We start from the raw sequence: 19,856 nt of genomic DNA, 5'->3' as shown, positions 1-19,856 counted from the left end.
GTGCGTGCGATGTTACATGCAAAAATGTGGGCCATGGTGCATGCGACAGTTTGTGAGACAGTGAGTGCAACGGTGAGTGCGACAGTGACAGCAAAGTTGAGTGCGACGGATAGTGTGAGGGTGAGACCATTGGTGCCTGCGATGTTGCGTGCAATACAGAATGCCATGCTGAGCGCGATGATAGGAAGAATAGTGAAAGCAATCGTGAGTGCAATGGTGAGAGCGATGATGAGTGCAAGTGTGAGAGCAATGGTGAGTGCGATGGTAAAATCGATGGTGACTCCAAGGGTGAATGCGTTGGTGAGAGCGATGGTGAGAGCGAAGGTGAGTGCGATGTTGAGAACGATGGTGAGAGTGATGATGAGAGCGATGGCGAGGCGATGGTGAGTGCGATGGTGAGTGCTATGCTGTGTGTGACGGTGAGAGCGATTTTGAGTGCGATGGTGGGAGCGATGGTGAGTGCGATGGTGAATGTGATGGTGAGTGCGAGGGTGAGAGCGATGGTGAGTGTGAGGGTGAGTGCGATGGGGAGAACGATAATGAGAGTGATGGTGACTGCCACAGTGAGAGAGCTGATGAGTGCAATGAGTACGATTGTGAGAGTGATGGTGGGTGCGATGGCGAGGGCGATGATGAGTGAGATGGTGAGAACAATGGTGAGAGCTATGGTGAGTGCGACGGTGAGTGATGCTGCGTGCGATGGTCCATTTAATGGTGAGTGAGATGGTGTGTGTGATGGTCAGAGTGAAGCGATGATGAGAGCAATGATAAGTGCAATGGAGAGTGCTATGGTGAGAGCGATGGTGAGAGCGATGGAGGGTGCGATGTTCACTCCGATGGTGAGAGCGATAGTGAGAGTGATGGTGATTGTGAGGGTGACATCAGTGTTGCGTGCAATGATCCGTGTGATGCTGAGTGCGATGGTGACTGCGATGGTGAGTGTGATGCTGAGAGCTATGGTGTGTTCAATGGTGAGTGCGATGGTGAGAGCAACGGAGAGTGCGATGGTGAGAGTGATGATGAGTGCGATAGTGTGTGCGATGGTCAGTGTGATGTTGAGGGCGATGGTGAGAGCGATGATGAGAGCCATAGTGAGTGAGACGTGGAGTGCGATGGTGAAAGCAATGGTGAGAACAAAGGTGAGAGCAATGGTGAGAGCGATGGTGAGTGCGATGATGACGGTGATTGTGAGAGTGATGGTGAGTGTGATTGTGAGAGTGAAGCTGCGTGCAACTGTCCGTGTGATGGTGCATGCCAGGGTGCATGCGATGGAGAGTGCGATGCCGAGAGTGATATTGGGAGCGATCTTGAGAGCGATGGTGAGTGCGATTGTAAAAGCGATTGTTAGTGCCAAAGTGCGTGTGATGGTGAGTGCGATGGTGAGTCAGATGGTGAGCATGATGGGGAAAGAGATGGTGAGTGTGAAGGTGAGTGCGATGGTGTGCACGATTGTGCATGCAATCGTTAGAGCAATGGAAAGTGCGATGGTTAGTGCGATGGTGACAGCGATGATGAGAGTGATGGTGAAAGCGATTGTGAATTCGAAGGTGTGGGTGAGGGTGTGTGCGATGGAGAATGGGATGCTGAGTGAGATGGTGAGAGAGATGGTGAAAGCAATTGTGAGTGCAATGATGAGTGCGATGCTGAGTGTGATGGTGCCAGCTATCGTGAGTGTGTTGGAGAGAGTGATGGTGAGTGTGATGTTCAGTGCTATGGTGAAACAGATAGTGCGTGTGACGGTGCACGCGACAGTGTGTGCCACTGTGCGTACAACAGTGTGTGCAATGGTGAGTTCAATGTGTAGTGCAACCATGAGAACAATGTTGAGTGCGACAGTGAGTGCAAGGGTGAGAGCCATGGTGTGTGCGATGGTTCGTTCGATGGAGTTGCGATGCTGAGTTTGATGGTTAGAGCGATCTAGAGTGTGATGATGAGTGCTATGGTGATTGTGATGGTGAGAGCGATGGTGAGTGCGATCGTGAGAGCAATGGTGAGAGTGGTGGTGACTGCGATGATGAGTGCAATTATGAGAGCAATGATGAGAGTCATGGTGAGTGTGATTGAGATAGCGAGGCTGCGAACGATGCTCCGTGTGATGATGAGTGCAGTGATAGTGTGATGGTGAGAGAGATGTTGAGAGCGAAGTTTAGAGCGATGGTGAGAGCGATGATGAGTGCAATTGTGAGGACAATAGTTAGTGCAATGGTGAGAACGATGGTGACTCCAAGGGTGAATGCGTTGGTGAGAGCGATGGTGAGAGCGATGGCGAGTGCGATGGTGAGAACGATGGTGAGAGTGATGATGAGAGCGATGGTGAGGCGATGGTGAGAGCGATGGTGAGTGCTATGCTGTGTGTGACGGTGAGAGCGATTTTGAGTGCGATGGTGGGAGTGATGGTGAGTGCGATGGCGAATGTGATGGTGAGTGCGAGGGTGAGAGTGATGGTGAGTGCGAGGGTGAGTGCAATGGGGAGAGCAATAATGAGAGTTATGGTGACTGCCACAGTGAGAGAGCTGATGAGTGCGATGAGTAAGATTGTGAGAGTGATGGTGAGTGCGATGGCGAGTGCGATGATGAGTGCGATGGTGAGAACAATGGTGAGAGCTATGGTGAGTGCGACGGTGACAGTGATGCTGCGTGCGATGGTCCATTTAATGGTGAGTGAGATGCTGTGTGTGATGGTGAGAGCGATGGTGAGTGCTATCGTGAGAGTGATGGTGAGTGAGACGGTGAGTGCAATGGAGTGTGCGATGGTGTCTGTGGTGGTGAGAGCAATGGAGAGTGCGATAGGCAGTGCGATGCTGACAGTGATAGTGAGAACGATGTTGAAAGTGATTGTGATTGCAAAGGTGTGTGCGATGGTGAGGGAGATCTTGAGAGCGATGGTGAGTGCGATGGTGAATGGGATGGTGCATGTGATGGTGAGTGCAATGGTGTATGTGATAGAGCAATGGCGCGTGCGATGTTGAGTGCGACGTTGAGACCGATGGTGAGTGCGATCGGGAGAGCAATGGTGAGAGTGGTGGTGAGAGCGATGATGAGTGCAATTATGAGAGCAATGATGAGAGTCATGGTGAGTGTGTTGGAGATAGCGAGGCTGCGAGCGATGCTCCATGTGATGATGAGTGCGATGATGAGTGTGATGGTGAGAGAGATGTTGAGAGCAAAGTTTAGTGCGATGGTGAGAGCGATGATGAGTGCAATTGTGAGAACAATGGTTAGTGCGATGGTGAGATCGATGGTGACTGCGAGGGTGAATACGTTGTTGAGAGCAATGTTGAGAGCGATGGTGAGTGTGATGGCGAATGTGATGTTGAGTGCGAGGGTGAGAGCAATGGTGACTGCGAGGGTGAGTGCGATGGGGAGAGCGACAACGAGAGTTATGGTGACTGCCACAGTGAGAGAGCTGATGAGTGCGATAAGTACAATTGTGAGAGCGATGGTGAGTACGATGACGAGGGTGATGATGAGTGCGATGGTGAGAACAATGGTGAGAGTATCGTGAGTGCAACGGTGACAGTGATGCTCCGTGCGATGGTCCATTTAATGGTGAGTAAGATGGTGTGTGTGATGGTGAGAGCGAAGAGATGTTGAGTGCAAAGGTGAGTGCTATGGTGAGAGCGATGGTGAGTGCAATGTTGAGAGTGATGGTGAGAGCGATGGAGGGTGTAATGATCAGTCCGATGGTGAGAGCGATAGCTAGAGTGATGGTGATTGTGAGGGTGACATCAATGTTGCGTGCAATGTTCCGTGTGATGCTGAGTGCGATGGTGACTGCGATGGTGAGTGTGATGCTGAGAGCTATGGTGTGTTCGATGGTGAGTGCGATGGTGAGAGCAACGGAGAGTGCGATGGTGAGAGTGATGATGAGTGCGATAGTGTGTGCGATGGTCAGTGTGATGTTGAGGGCGATGGTGAGACCGATGATGAGAGCCATAGTGAGTGAGACGTGGAGTGCGACGGTGAAAGCAATGGTGAGAACAAAGGTGAGAGCAATGGTGAGAGCGATGGTGAGTGCGATGATGACGGTGATTGTGAGAGTGATGGTGAGTGTGATTGTGAGAGTGAAGCTGCGTGCAACTGTCCGTGTGATGCTGCATGCCAGGGTGCATGCGATGGAGAGTGCGATGCCGAGAGTGATATTGGGAGCGATCTTGAGAGCGATGGTGAGTGCGATTGTAAAAGCGATTGTTAGTGCCAAAATGCGTGTGATGGTGAGTGCGATGGTGAGTCAGTTGGTGAGCATGATGGGGAAAGAGATGGTGAGTGTGAAGGTGAGTGCGATGGTGTGCACGATTGTGCATGCAATCGTTAGAGCAATGGAAAGTGCGATGGTTAGTGCGATGGTGACAGCGATGATGAGAGTGATGGTGAAAGCGATTGTGAATTCGAAGGTGTGGGTGAGGGTGTGTGCGATGGAGACTGGGATGCTGAGTGAGATGGTGAGAGAGATGGTGAAAGCAATTGTGAGTGCAATGATGAGTGCGATGCTGAGTGTGATGGTGCCAGCTATCGTGAGTGTGTTGGAGAGAGTGATGGTGAGTGTGATGTTCAGTGCTATGGTGAAACAGATAGTGCGTGTGACGGTGCACGCGACATTGTGTGCCACTGTGCGTACAACAGTGTGTGCAATGGTGAGTTCAATGTGTAGTGCAACCATGAGAACAATGTTGAGTGCGACAGTGAGTGCAAGGGTGAGAGCCATGGTGTGTGCGATGGTTCGTTCGATGGAGTTGCGATGCTGAGTTTGATGGTTAGAGTGATCTAGAGTGTGATGATGAGTGCTATGGTGATTGTGATGGTGAGAGCGATGGTGAGTGAGATGGTGGCTGCAATAGTGAGAGCCATGGTGAATTCAACAGTGAGTGCGATGTTGAGAGCGATGGTGAGTGTGATGGTGAGAGCGATGCTGAGTGTGATGGTGAGACCGATGGTGCATGCGATGTTGCGAGGGATGATGAGTGTGATTGTGAGAGTGATGGTGAGTGCAATGTTCGATGCAATGCTGAGAGTGATAGTGCGTGCGATGTTACGTGCAAAAATGTGGGCCATGGTGCATGCGACAGTTTGTGAGACAGTGAGTGCAACGGTGAGTGCGACAGTGAGAGCAAAGTTGAGTGCGATGGATAGTGTGAGGGTGAGACCATTGGTGCCTGCGATGTTGCGTGCAATACAGAATGCCATGCTGAGCGCGATGATAGGAACAATCGTGAAAGCGATCGTGAGTGCGATGCTGAGAGCGATGATGAGTGCGAGTGTGAGAGCAATGGTGAGTGCGATGGTGAGATCGATGGTGACTGCAAGGGTGAGTGCATTGGTGAGAGCGATGGTGAGAGTGATGATGAGAGCGATGGTGAGGCGATGGTGAGAGTGATGGTGAGTGATTTGCTGGGTGCGATGGTGAGAGCGATCATGAGAGCAATGTTGAGTGAGATGGTGAGAGCAATGTTGAGTGCGATGGCGAGTGTGATGTTGTGTGCGAGGGTGAGAGTGATCGTGAGTGTGAGGGTGAGAGTGATGGTGAGAGCGATGGTGAGAGTGATGGTGAGTACGATGGTGAGTACGTTGGTGCGTGCCATGCTGCGAGCTTTGGTGAGCGCCATGGTGAGACCGATGGTGAGAGCGAGGATAAGTGTGATGGTTAGAGTGATGCTGAGAGTAACGGTGAGTGCAGTGGTGAGTGCAGTGATGAGTGTGATACGGCAGTGCACATGATGGTGGGTGCGACAGTGATTGGGACGGTGAGAGTGAGCATGAGAGCGAAAGCGCGTGTGATGGTGCATGCGATGGAGAGTGCTTGGCTGAGTGCGATGGTGAGAGCAATTTTGAGAGCGATTGTGAGTATGATGGAGAGTGTGATGGTGAGAACCATGGTGACAGACATGGTGAGTGCGATGTTGAGAGCGATGGTGAGAGTGTTAGAGCGTGTGATGGAGCACGTGACAGTGTGTGCCCCAGTGCATGCTATGGTGAGTGCTATGGTGAGTGCAATGGGGAGTGCAATGGTGAGAGTGATGGTGAAAGCGAATGTGAGTGCAAAGGTGTGTGCGATTGTGAGTGTGACTGTGAGTCTTATGGTGAGAAGATGGTAAGTGCGATGGTGAGAGCAATGGTGAGTGTGATGATGAGAGTGATGGTGAGAGCGACGGTGATGGTGAGAGCGATGGTGTGTACGGTTATGAGTGTGATGGTGAGAACGATGTGAGTCCGAGGGTGAGAGCGATGCTGCTTTCGATGGTCCATGTGATGGTGCATGACACAGTGCATGCAATGGACAGTGCAATGCCAAGTGTGATCTTGAGAGTGGTCTTGAGAGCGACAGTGAGTGCAATTTTGAGTGTGATGGTGGGAGCGATGGTGAGAGTGATGGTGAGTGCGATGGCATGTGCGATGGTGAGAACGATGGTGAGGGTGATGGTGAGAGCGATGTTGAGTGTGATGGTGAGAGTGATGGTGAGAGCGATGGTAAGTGCAATGGTAAGTGCGATGGTGAGTGCGATGTTGAGGGTGATGGTGAGAGCGATGGTGAGTGCTATCGTGAGAGTGATGGTGAGTGAGATGGTGAGTGCGATGGAGCGTACGATGGTGTGTGTGATGGTGAGAGCGATGGGGAGTGCGATAGGCAGTGCGATGCTGACAGTGATAGTGAGTGCGATGTTGAAAGTGATTGTGATTGCAAAGGTTTGTGCGATGGTGAGAGAGATCTTGAGAGCAATGGTGAGTGCGATGGTGAGTGGGATGGTGCATGTGATGGTGAGTGCGATGGTGTGCGTGATGGTAAGAGCAATGGCGCATGCGATTGTTATTGCGACATTGAGACCGATGGTGAGAGCGATGGTGAGTGCGATCGTGAGAGCAATGGTGAGAGTGGTGGTGACTGCGATGATGAGTGCAATTATGAGAGCAATGATGAGAGTCATGGTGAGTGTGATGGAGATAGTGAGGCTGCGAGCGATGCTCCGTGTGATGATGAGTGCAGTGATGAGTGTGATGGTGAGAGAGATGTTGAGAGCGAAGTTTAGAGCGATGGTGAGAGCGATGATGAGTGCAATTGTGAGGACAATAGTTAGTGCAATGGTGAGAACGATGGTGACTCTTAGGGTGAATGCGTTGGTGAGAGCGATGGTGAGAGCGATGGCGAGTGCGATGGTGAGAACGATGGTGAGAGTGATGATGAGAGCGATGGTGAGGCGATGGTAAGAGCGATGGTGAGTGCTATGCTATGTGTGACGGTGAGAGCGATTTTGAGTGCGATGGTGGGAGTGATGGTGAGTGCGATGGCGAATGTGATGGTGAGTGCGAGGGTGAGAGCGATGGTGAGTGCGAGGGTGAGTGCGATGGGGAGAGCAATAATGAGAGTTATGGTGACTGCCACAGTGAGAGAGCTGATGAGTGCGATGAGTAAGATTGTGAGAGTGATGGTGAGTGCGATGGCGAGTGCGAAGATGAGTGCGATGGTGAGAACAATGGTGAGAGCTATGGTGAGTGCGACGGTGACAGTGATGCTGCGTGCGATGGTCCATTTAATGGTGAGTGAGATGGTGTGTGTGATGGTGAGAGCGATGGTGAGTGCTATCGTGAGAGTGATGGTGAGTGAGACGGTGAGTGCAATGGAGCGTGCGATGGTGTCTGTGGTGGTGAGAGCAATGGAGAATGCGATAGGCAGTGCGATGCTGACAGTGATAGTGAGAACGATGTTGAAAGTGATTGTGATTGCAAAGGTGTGTGCGATGGTGAGGGAGATCTTGAGAGCGATGGTGAGTGCGATGGTGAGTGGGATGGTGCATGTGATGGTGAGTGCGATGGTGTATGTGATAGAGCAATGGCACGTGCGATGGTGAGTGCGACGTTGAGACCGATGGTGAGTGCGATCGGGAGAGCAATGGTGAGAGTGGTGGTGAGAGCGATGATGAGTGCAATTATGAGAGCAATGATGAGAGTCATGGTGAGTGTGTTGGAGATAGCGAGGCTGCGAGCGATGCTCCATGTGATGATGAGTGCGATGATGAGTGTGATGGTGAGAGAGATGTTGAGAGCAAAGTTTAGTGCGATGGTGAGAGCGATGATGAGTGCAATTGTGAGAACAATGGTTAGTGCGATGGTGAGATCGATGGTGACTGCGAGGGTGAATACGTTGTTGAGAGCAATGTTGAGAGCGATGGTGAGTGTGATGGCGAATGTGATGTTGAGTGCGAGGGTGAGAGCGATGGTGACTGCGAGGGTGAGTGCGATGGGGAGAGCGACAATGAGAGTTATGGTGACTGCCACAGTGAGAGAGCTGATGAGTGCGATAAGTACGATTGTGAGAGCGATGGTGAGTGAGATGGCGAGGGTGATGATGAGTGCGATGGTGAGAAAAATGGTGAGTGCAACGGTGACAGTGATGCTGCGTGCGATGGTCCATTTAATGGTGAGTGAGATGGTGTGTGTGATGGTGAGAGCGAAGAGATGTTGAGTGCAAAGGTGAGTGCTATGGTGAGAGCGGTGGTGAGTGCAATGTTGAGAGCGATGGTGAGAGCGATGGAGGGTGTGATGATCAGTCCGATGGTGAGAGCAATAGCTAGAGTGATGGTGATTGTGAGGGTGACATCAATGTTGCGTGCAATGTTCCGTGTGATGCTGAGTGCGATGGTGACTGCGATGGTGAGTGTGATGCTGAGAGCTATGGTGTGTTCGATGGTGAGTGCGATGGTGAGAGCAACGGAGAGTGCGATGGTGAGAGTGATGATGAGTGCGATAGTGTGTGCGATGGTCAGTGTGATGTTGAGGGCGGTGGTGAGACCGATGATGAGAGCCATAGTGAGTGAGACGTGGAGTGCGATGGTGAAAGCAATGGTGAGAACAAAGGTGAGAGCAATGGTGAGAGCGATGGTGAGTGCGATGATGACGGTGATTGTGAGAGTGATGGTGAGTGTGATTGTGAGAGTGAAGCTGCGTGCAACTGTCCGTGTGATGGTGCATGCCAGGGTGCATACGATGGAGAGTGCGATGCCGAGAGTGATATTGGGAGCGATCTTGAGAGCAATGGTGAGTGCGATTGTAAAAGCGATTGTTAGTGCCAAAGTGCGTGTGATGGTGAGTGCGATGGTGAGTCAGATGGTGAGCATGATGGGGAAAGAGATGGTGAGTGTGAAGGTGAGTGCGATGGTGTGCACGATTGTGCATGCAATCGTTAGAGCAATGGAAAGTGCGATGGTTAGTGCGATGGTGACAGCGATGATGAGAGTGATGGTGAAAGCGATTGTGAATTCGAAGGTGTGGGTGAGGGTGTGTGCGATGGAGACTGGGATGCTGAGTGAGATGGTGAGAGAGGTGGTGAAAGCAATTGTGAGTGCAATGATGAGTGCGATGCTGAGTGCGATGGTGCATGCGATGGTGCCAGCTATCGTGAGTGTGTTGGAGAGAGTGATGGTGAGTGTGATGTTCAGTGCTATGGTGAGAGAGATAGTGCGTGTGACGGTGCACGCGACAGTGTGTGCCACTGTGCGTACAACAGTGTGTGCAATGGTGAGTTCAATGTGTAGTGCAACCATGAGAACAATGTTGAGTGCGACAGTGAGTGCAAGGGTGAGAGCCATGGTGTGTGCGATGGTTCGTTGGATGGAGTTGCGATGCTGAGTTTGATGGTTAGAGCGATCTAGAGTGTGATGATGAGTGCGATGGTGATTGTGATGGTGAGAGCGATGGTGAGTGAGATGATGGGTGCAATAGTGAGAGCCATGGTGAATTCAACAGTGAGTGCGATGTTGAGAGCGATGGTGAGTGTGATGGTGAGAGCGATGGTGAGTACGATGGTGAGAGCGATGCTGAGTGTGATGGTGAGACCGATGGTGCATGCGATGGTGCAAGGGATGATGAGTGTGATGGTGAGAGTGATGGTGAGTGCAATGTTCGATGCAATGCTGAGAGTGATAGTGCGTGCGATGTTATGTGCAAAAATGTGGGCCATGGTGCATGCGACAGTTTGTGAGACAGTGAGTGCAACGGTGAGTGCGACAGTGAGAGCAAAGTTGAGTGCGATGGATAGTGTGAGGGTGAGACCAATGGTGCCTGCGATGTTGCCTGCAATACAGAATGCCATGCTGAGCGCGATGATAGGAACAATCGTGAAAGCGATCGTGAGTGCGATGCTGAGAGCGATGATGAGTGCGAGTGTGAGAGCAATGGTGAGTGCGATGGTGAGATCGATGGTGACTGCGAGGGTGAGTGCATTGGTGAGAGCGATGGTGAGAGTGATGATGAGAGCGATGGTGAGGCGATGGTGAGAGTGATGGTGAGTGATTTGCTGGGTGCGATGGTGAGAGCGATCATGAGAGCAATGTTGAGTGCGATGGCGAGTGTGATGTTGTGTGCGAGGGTGAGAGTGATCGTGAGTGTGAGGGTGAGAGTGATGGTGAGAGCGATGGTGAGAGTGATGGTGAGTACGATGGTGAGTACGTTGGTGCGTGCCATGCTGCGAGCTTTGGTGAGCGCCATGGTGAGACCGATGGTGAGAGCGAGGATAAGTGTGATGGTTAGAGTGATGCTGAGAGTAACGGTGAGTGCAGTGGTGAGTGCAGTGATGAGTGTGATACGGCAGTGCACATGATGGTGGGTGCGACAGTGATTGGGACGGTGACAGTGAGCATGAGAGCGAAAGCGCGTGTGATGGTGCATGCGATGGAGAGTGCTTGGCTGAGTGCGATGGTGAGAGCAATTTTGAGAGCGATTGTGAGTATGATGGAGAGTGTGATGGTGAGAACCATGGTGACAGACATGGTGAGTGCGATGTTGAGAGCGATGGTGAGAGTGATAGAGCGTGTGATGGAGCACGTGACAGTGTGTGCCCCAGTGCATGCTATGGTGAGTGCTATGGTGAGTGCAATGGGGAGTGCAATGGTGAGAGTGATGGTGAAAGCGAATGTGAGTGCAAAGGTGTGTGCGATTGTGAGTGTGACTGTGAGTCTTATGGTGAGAAGATGGTAAGTGCGATGGTGAGAGCAATGGTGAGTGTGATGATGAGAGTGATGGTGAGAGGGACGGTGATGGTGATGGTGAGAGCGATGGTTTGTACGATTATGAGTGTGATGGTGAAAGCGATGTGAGTCCGAGGGTGAGAGCGATGCTGCTTTCGATGGTCCATGTGATGGTGCGTGACACGCTGCATGCAATGGACAGTGCAATGCCAATTGTGATCTTGAGAGTGGTCTTGAGAGCGACAGTGAGTGCAATTTTGAGTGTCATGGTGGGAACGACGGTGAGAGTGATGGTGAGTGCGATGGCATGTGCGATGGTGAGAACGATGGTGAGGGTGATGATGAGAGCGATGTTGAGTGTGATGGTGAGAGTGATGGTGAGAGCGATGGTAAGTGCAATGGTAAGTGCGATGGTGAATGCGATGGTGAGTGTGATGGTGAGAGAGATGTTGAGAGCGAAGTTTAGTGCAATGCTGAGAGCGATGAAGAGTGCAATTGTGAGAACAATGGTTAGTGCGATGGTGAGATCGATGGTGACTGCGAGGGTGAATGCGTTGTTGAGAGCGATGTTGAGAGCGATGGTGAGTGTGATGGCGAATGTGATGTTGAGTTCGAGGGTGAGAGCGATGGTGACTGCGAGCGTGAGTGCAATGGGGAGAGCGATATCGAGAGTGATGGTGACTGCCACAGTGAGAGATCTGTTGAGTGAGATAAGTACGATTGTGAGAGTGATGGTGAGTGCGATGGCGAGGATGATGATGAGTGCGATGGTGAGAACAATGGTGAGAGTATCGTGGGTGCAACGGTGACAGTGATGCTGCGTGCGATGGTCCATTTAATGGTGAGTGAGATGGTGTGTGTGATGGTGAGAGCAAAGCGATGATGAGAGCGATGATGAGTGCAAAGGTGAGTGCTATGGTTGAGAGCGATGGTGAGAGCGATGGACGGTGCGATGATGACGGTGATTGTGAGAGTGATGGTGAGTGTGATTGTGAGAGTGAAGCTGCGTGCAACTGTCCGTGTGATGGTGCATGCCAGGGTGCATGCGATGGAGAGTGCGATGCCGAGAGTGATATTGGGAGCGATCTTGAGAGCGATGGTGAGTGCGATTGTAAAAGCGATTGTTAGTGCCAAAGTGCGTGTGATGGTGAGTGCGATGGTGAGTCAGTTGGTGAGCATGATGGGGAAAGAGATGGTGAGTGTGAAGGTGAGTGTGATGGTGTGCACGATTGTGCATGCAATCGTTAGAGCAATGGAAAGTGCGATGGTTAGTGCGATGGTGACAGCGATGATGAGAGTGATGGTGAAAGCGATTGTGAATTCGAAGGTGTGGGTGAGGGTGTGTGCGATGGAGACTGGGATGCTGAGTGAGATGGTGAGAGAGATGGTGAAAGCAATTGTGAGTGCAATGATGAGTGTGATGCTGAGTGCGATGGTGCATGCGATGGTGCCAGCTATCGTGAGTGTGTTGGAGAGAGTGATGGTGAGTGTGATGTTCAGTGCTATGGTGAGAGAGATAGTGCGTGTGACGGTGCACGCGACAGTGTGTGCCACTGTGCGTACAACAGTGTGTGCAATGGTGAGTTCAATGTGTAGTGCAACCATGAGAACAATGTTGAGTGCGACAGTGAGTGCAAGGGTGAGAGCCATGGTGTGTGCGATGGTTCGTTCGATGGAGTTGCGATGCTGAGTTTGATGGTTAGAGCGATCTAGAGTGTGATGATGAGTGCGATGGTGATTGTGATGGTGAGAGCGATGGTGAGTGAGATGGTGGGTGCAATAGTGAGAGCCATGGTGAATTCAACAGTGAGTGCGATGTTGAGAGCGATGGTGAGTGTGATGGTGAGAGCGATGGTGAGTACGATGGTGAGAGCGATGCTGAGTGTGATGGTGAGACCGATGGTGCATGCGATGGTGCGAGGGTTGATGAGTGTGATGGTGAGAGTGATGGTGAGTGCAATGTTCAATGCAATGCTGAGAGTGATAGTGCGTGCGATGTTACGTGCAAAAATGTGGGCCATGGTGCATGCGACAGTTTGTGAGACAGTGAGTGCAACGGTGAGTGCGACAGTGAGAGCAAAGTTGAGTGCGATGGATAGTGTGAGGGTGAGACCAATGGTGCCTGCGATGTTGCGTGCAATACAGAATGCCATGCTGAGCGCGATGATAGGAACAATCGTGAAAGCGATCGTGAGTGCGATGGTGAGAGCGATGATGAGTGCGAGTGTGAGAGCAATGGTGAGTGCGATGGTGAGATCGATGGTGACTGCGAGGGTGAGTGCATTGGTGAGAGCGATGGTGAGAGTGATGATGAGAGCGATGGTGAGGCGATGGTGAGAGTGATGGTGAGTGATTTGCTGGGTGCGATGGTGAGAGCGATCATGAGAGCAATGTTGAGTGCGATGTCGAGTGTGATGTTGTGTGCGAGGGTGAGAGTGATCGTGAGTGTGAGGGTGAGAGTGATGGTGAGAGCGATGGTGAGAGTGATGGTGAGTATGATGGTGAGTACGTTGGTGCGTGCCATGCTGCGAGCTTTGGTGAGCGCCATGGTGAGACCGATGGTGAGAGCGAGGATAAGTGTGATGGTTAGAGTGATGCTGAGAGTAACGGTGAGTGCAGTGGTGAGTGCAGTGATGAGTGTGATACGGCAGTGCACATGATGGTGGGTGCGACAGTGATTGGGATGGTGAGAGTGAGCATGAGAGCGAAAGCGCGTGTGATGGTGCATGCGATGGAGAGTGCTTGGCTGAGTGCGATGGTGAGAGCAATTTTGAGAGCGATTGTGAGTATGATGGAGAGTGTGATGGTGAGAACCATGGTGACAGACATGGTGAGTGCGATGTTGAGAGCGATGGTGAGAGTGTTAGAGCGTGTGATGGAGCACGTGACAGTGTGTGCCCCAGTGCATGCTATGGTGAGTGCTATGGTGAGTGCAATGGGGAGTGCAATGGTGAGAGTGATGGTGAAAGCGAATGTGAGTGCAAAGGTGTGTGCGATTGTGAGTGTGACTGTGAGTCTTATGGTGAGAAGATGGTAAGTGCGATGGTGAGAGCAATGGTGAGTGTGATGATGAGAGTGATGGTGAGAGGGACGGTGATGGTGATTGTGAGAGCGATGGTTTGTACGATTATGAGTGTGATGGTGAAAGCGATGTGAGTCCGAGGGTGAGAGCAATGCTGCTTTCGATGGTCCATGTGATGGTGCGTGACACGCTGCATGCAATGGACAGTGCAATGCCAATTGTGATCTTGAGAGTGGTCTTGAGAGCGACAGTGAGTGCAATTTTGAGAGTCATGGTGGGAACGATGGTGAGAGTGATGGTGAGTGCGATGGCATGTGCGATGGTGAGAACGATGGTGAGGGTGATGGTGAGAGCGATGTTGAGTGTGATGGTGAGAGTGATGGTGAGAGCGATGGTAAGTGCAATGGTAAGTGCGATGGTGAATGCGATGGTGAGTGTGATGGTGAGAGAGATGTTGAGAGCGAAGTTTAGTGCAATGCTGAGAGCGATGATGAGTGCAATTGTGAGAACAATGGTTAGTGCGATGGTGAGATCGATGGTGACTGCGAGGGTGAATGCATTGTTGAGAGTGATGTTGAGAGCGATGGTGAGTGTGATGGCGAATGTGATGTTGAGTTCGAGGGTGAGAGCGATGGTGACTGCGAGCGTGAGTGCGATGGGGAGAGCGATATCGAGAGTGATGGTGACTGCCACAGTGAGAGAGCTGATGAGTGCGATGAGTAAGATTGTGAGAGTGATGGTGAGTGCGATGGCGAGTGCGATGATGAGTGCGATGGTGAGAACAATGGTGAGAGCTATGGTGAGTGCGACGGTGACAGTGATGCTGCGTGCGATGGTCCATTAAATGGTGAGTGAGATGCTGTGTGTGATGGTGAGAGCGATGGTGAGTGCTATCGTGAGAGTGATGGTGAGTGAGACGGTGAGTGCAATGGAGTGTGCGATGGTGTCTGTGGTGGTGAGAGCAATGGAGAGTGCGATAGGCAGTGCGATGCTGACAGTGATAGTGAGAACGATGTTGAAAGTGATTGTGATTGCAAAGGTGTGTGCGATGGTGAGGGAGATCTTGAGAGCGATGGTGAGTGCGATGGTGAATGGGATGGTGCATGTGATGGTGAGTGCGATGGTGTATGTGATAGAGCAATGGTGCGTGCGATGGTGAGTGCGACGTTGAGACCGATGGTGAGTGCGATCGGGAGAGCAATGGTGAGAGTGGTGGTGAGAGCGATGATGAGTGCAATTATGAGAGCAATGATGAGAGTCATGGTGAGTGTGTTGGAGATAGCGAGGCTGCGAGCGATGCTCCATGTGATGATGAGTGCGATGATGAGTGTGATGGTGAGAGAGATGTTGAGAGCAAAGTTTAGTGCGATGGTGAGAGCGATGATGAGTGCAATTGTGAGAACAATGGTTAGTGCGATGGTGAGATCGATGGTGACTGCGAGGGTGAATACGTTGTTGAGAGCAATGTTGAGAGCGATGGTGAGTGTGATGGCGAATGTGATGTTGAGTGCGAGGGTGAGAGCAATGGTGACTGCGAGGGTGAGTGCGATGGGGAGAGCGACAACGAGAGTTATGGTGACTGCCACAGTGAGAGAGCTGATGAGTGCGATAAGTACAATTGTGAGAGCGATGGTGAGTACGATGGCGAGGGTGATGATGAGTGCGATGGTGAGAACAATGGTGAGAGTATCGTGAGTGCAACGGTGACAGTGATGCTCCGTGCGATGGTCCATTTAATGGTGAGTAAGATGGTGTGTGTGATGGTGAGAGCGAAGAGATGTTGAGTGCAAAGGTGAGTGCTATGGTGAGAGCGATGGTGAGTGCAATGTTGAGAGTGATGGTGAGAGCGATGGAGGGTGTAATGATCAGTCCGATGGTGAGAGCGATAGCTAGAGTGATGGTGATTGTGAGGGTGACATCAATGTTGCGTGCAATGTTCCGTGTGATGCTGAGTGCGATGGTGACTGCGATGGTGAGTGTGATGCTGAGAGCTATGGTGTGTTCGATGGTGAGTGCGATGGTGAGAGCAACGGAGAGTGCGATGGTGAGAGTGATGATGAGTGCGATAGTGTGTGTGATGGTCAGTGTGATGTTGAGGGCGATGGTGAGACCGATGATGAGAACCATAGTGAGTGAGACGTGGAGTGCGATGGTGAAAGCAATGGTGAGAACAAAGGTGAGAGCAATGGTGAGAGCGATGGTGAGTGCGATGATGACGGTGATTGTGAGAGTGATGGTGAGTGTGATTGTGAGAGTGAAGCTGCGTGCAACTGTCCGTGTGATGGTGCATGCCAGGGTGCATGCGATGGAGAGTGCGATGCCGAGAGTGATATTGGGAGCGATCTTGAGAGCGATGGTGAGTGCGATTGTAAAAGCGATTGTTAGTGCCAAAATGCGTGTGATGGTGAGTGCGATGGTGAGTCAGTTGGTGAGCATGATGGGGAAAGAGATGGTGAGTGCGAAGGTGATTGCGATCGTGTGCACGATTGTGCATGCAATCATTAGAGCAATGGAAAGTGCGATGGTTAGTGCGATGGTGACAGCGATGATGAGAGTGATGGTGAAAGCGATTGTGAATTCAAAGGTGTGGGTGAGGGTGTGTGCGATGGAGACTGGGATGCTGAGTGAGATGGTGAGGGAGATGGTGAAAGCAATTGTCAGTGCAATGATGAGTGCGATGCTGAGTGCGATGGTGCATGCGATGGTGCCAGCTATCGTGAGTGTGTTGGAGAGAGTGATGGTGAGTGTGATGTTCAGTGCTATGGTGAAACAGATAGTGCGTGTGACGGTGCATGCGACAGTGTGTGCCACTGTGCGTACAACAGTGTGTGCAATGGTGAGTTCAATGTGTAGTGCAACCATGAGAAAAATGTTGAGTGCGACAGTGAGTGCAAGGGTGAGAGCCATGGTGTGTGCGATGGTTCGTTCGATGGAGTTGCGATGCTGAGTTTGATGGTTAGAGCGATCTAGAGTGTGATGATGAGTGCGATGGTGATTGTGATGGTGAGAGCGATGGTGAGTGAGATGGTGGGTGCAATAGTGAGAACCATGGTGAATTCAACACTGAGTGCGATGTTGAGAGCGATGGTGTATGTGATGGTGAGAGCGATGGTGAGTATGATGGTGAGAGCGATACTGAGTGTGATGGTGAGACCTATGGTGCATGCGATGGTGCGAGGGATGATGAGTGTGATGGTGAGAGTGATGGTGAGTGCAATGTTCGATGCAATGCTGAGAGTGATAGTGCGTGCGATGTTACGTGCAACAATGTGGGCCATGGTGCATGCGACAGTTTGTGAGACAGTGAGTGCAACGGTGAGTGCGACAGTGACAGCAAAGTTGAGTGCGACGGATAGTGTGAGGGTGAGACCAATGGTGCCTGCGATGTTGCCTGCAATACAGAATGCCATGCTGAGCGCGATGATAGGAACAATCGTGAAAGCGATCGTGAGTGCGATGCTGAGAGCGATGATGAGTGCGAGTGTGAGAGCAATGGTGAGTGCGATGGTGAGATCGATGGTGACTGCAAGGGTGAGTGCATTGGTGAGAGTGATGGTGAGAGTGATGATGAGAGCGATGGTGAGGTGATGGTGAGAGTGATGGTGAGTGATTTGCTGGGTGCGATGGTGAGAGCGATCATGAGAGCAATGTTGAGTGCGATGGTGAGAGCAATGTTGAGTGCGATGGCGAGTGTGATGTTGTGTGCGAGGGTGAGAGTGATCGTGAGTGTGAGGGTGAGAGTGATGGTGAGAGTGATGGTGAGAGTGATGGTGAGTACGATGGTGAGTACGTTGGTGCGTGCCATGCTGCGAGCTTTGGTGAGCGCCATGGTGAGACCGATGGTGAGAGCAAGGATAAGTGTGATGGTTAGAGTGATGCTGAGAGTAACGGTGAGTGCAGTGGTGAGTGCAGTGATGAGTGTGATACGGCAGTGCACATGATGGTGGGTGCGACAGTGATTGGGACGGTGAGAGTGAGCATGAGAGCGAAAGCGCGTGTGATGGTGCATGCGATGGAGAGTGCTTGGCTGAGTGCGATGGTGAGAGCAATTTTGAGAGCGATTGTGAGTATGATGGAGAGTGTGATGGTGCTAACCATGGTGACAGACATGGTGAGTGCGATGTTGAGAGCGATGGTGAGAGTGTTAGAGCGTGTGATGGAGCACGTGACACTGTGTGCCCCAGTGCATGCTATGGTGAGTGCTATGGTGAGTGCAATGGGGAGTGCAATGGTGAGAGTGATGGTGAAAGCGAATGTGAGTGCAAAGGTGTGTGCGATTGTGAGTGTGACTGTGAGTCTTATGGTGAGAAGATGGTAAGTGCGATGGTGAGAGCAATGGTGAGTGTGATGATGAGAGTGATGGTGAGAGCGATGGTGATGGTGATGGTGAGAGCGATGGTGTGTACGATTATGAGTGTGATGGTGAGAGTGATGTGAGTCCGAGGGTGAGAGCGATGCTGCTTTCGATGGTCCATGTGATGGTGCATGACACGCTGCATGCAATGGACAGTGCAATGCCAATTGTGATCTTGAGAGTGGTCTTGAGAGCGACAGTGAGTGCAATTTTGAGTGTCATGGTGGGAACGACGGTGAGAGTGATGGTGAGTGCGATGGCATGTGCGAAGGTGAGAACGATGGTGAGGGTGATGGTGAGAGCGATGTTGAGTGTGATGGTGAGAGTGATGGTGAGACCGATGGTAAGTGCAATGGTAAGTGCGATGGTGAATGCGATGGTGAGTGTGATCTTGAGAGAGATGTTGAGAGCGAAGTTTAGTGCAATGGTGAGAGCGATGATGAGTTCAATTGTGAGAACAATGGTTAGTGCGATGGTGAGATTGATGGTGACTGCGAGGGTGAATGCGTTGTTGAGAGCGATGTTGAGAGCGATGGTGAGTGTGATGGTGAATGTGATGTTGAGTTCGAGGGTGAGAGCGATGGTGACTGCGAGCGTGAGTGCGATGGGGAGAGCGATATCGAGAGTGATGGTGACTGCCACAGTGAGAGAGCTGATGAGTGCGATAAGTACGATTGTGAGAGTGATGGTGAGTGCGATGGCGAGGATGATGATGAGTGCGATGGTGAGAACAATGGTGAGAGTATCGTGAGTGCAACGGTGACAGTGATGCTGCGTGAGATGGTCCATTTAATGGTGAGTGAGATGGTATGTGTGATGGTGAGAGCGAAGCGATGATGAGAGCGATGATGAGTGCAAGTGTGAGAGCAATGGTGAGTGCGATGGTGAAATCGATGGTGACTCCGAGGGTGAATGCGTTGGTGAGAGCGATGGTGAGAGCGAAGGTGAGTGCGATGTTGAGAACGATGGTGAGAGTGATGATGAGAGCGATGGTGAGGCGATGGTGAGTGCGATGGTGACTGCTATGCTGTGTGTGACGGTGAGAGCGATTTTGAGTGCGATGGTGGGAGCGATGGTGAGTGCGATGTTGAATGTGATGGTGAGTGTGAGGGTGAGAGCGATGGTGACTGTGAGGGTGAGTGCGATGGGGAGAGCGATAATGAGAGTGATGGTGACTGCCACATTGAGAGAGCTGATGAGTGCGATGAGTACGATTGTGAGAGTGATGGTGGGTGCGATGGCGAGGGCGATGATGAGTGAGATGGTGAGAACAATGGTGAGAGCTATGGTGAGTGTGACGGTGAGTAATGCTGCGTGCGATGGTCCATTTAATGGTGAGTGAGATGGTGTGTGTGATGGTCAGAGTGAAGCGAAGATGAGAGCAATGATGAGTGCAATGATGAGTGCTATGGTGAGAGCGATGGTGAGTGCAATGTTGAGAGCGATGGAGGCTGCAATGATCAGTCCGATGGTGAGAGCGATAGTTAGAGTGATGGTGATTGTGAGGGTGACATCAATGTTGCAT

Source organism: Pseudorca crassidens, chromosome 12 (genome assembly GCF_039906515.1).
Source record: "Pseudorca crassidens isolate mPseCra1 chromosome 12, mPseCra1.hap1, whole genome shotgun sequence".
Taxonomy (NCBI): domain Eukaryota; kingdom Metazoa; phylum Chordata; class Mammalia; order Artiodactyla; family Delphinidae; genus Pseudorca; species Pseudorca crassidens.
The sequence above is the reverse complement of the archived record's forward strand: the minus strand, read 5'-3'. Positions refer to the sequence as shown.